A 273-nucleotide genomic window follows, 5' to 3' on the forward strand; every position below is an offset into this window, starting at 1 on the left:
TAGGAAAGACAGCTTGAGGGGGAAAAAAATGAGACCGGCATAGGAATCAGGCAAGCTGATAACCTGCTCACTGGAGCGATGCTGCTTCACATTGGCTTTGTTGTGATCTCCTGCAGTGCCTGCCTGCTTTGGGCCAGAGCCACGGGGTGATGGAGGAGCATCATCTGGATCTGGGCAATCTCAGCTTTGTGTGAGCCAAGTGACTCCTTAAACCCAAAGAAACTCTTTTCCATGTCCAGCCATGGAAACGGCACAATGTCAGTTCCTGAATTA

This window comes from Lonchura striata, chromosome 8, assembly GCF_050655825.1.
Source record: "Lonchura striata isolate lonStrDom1 chromosome 8, ASM5065582v1, whole genome shotgun sequence".
Taxonomy (NCBI): domain Eukaryota; kingdom Metazoa; phylum Chordata; class Aves; order Passeriformes; family Estrildidae; genus Lonchura; species Lonchura striata.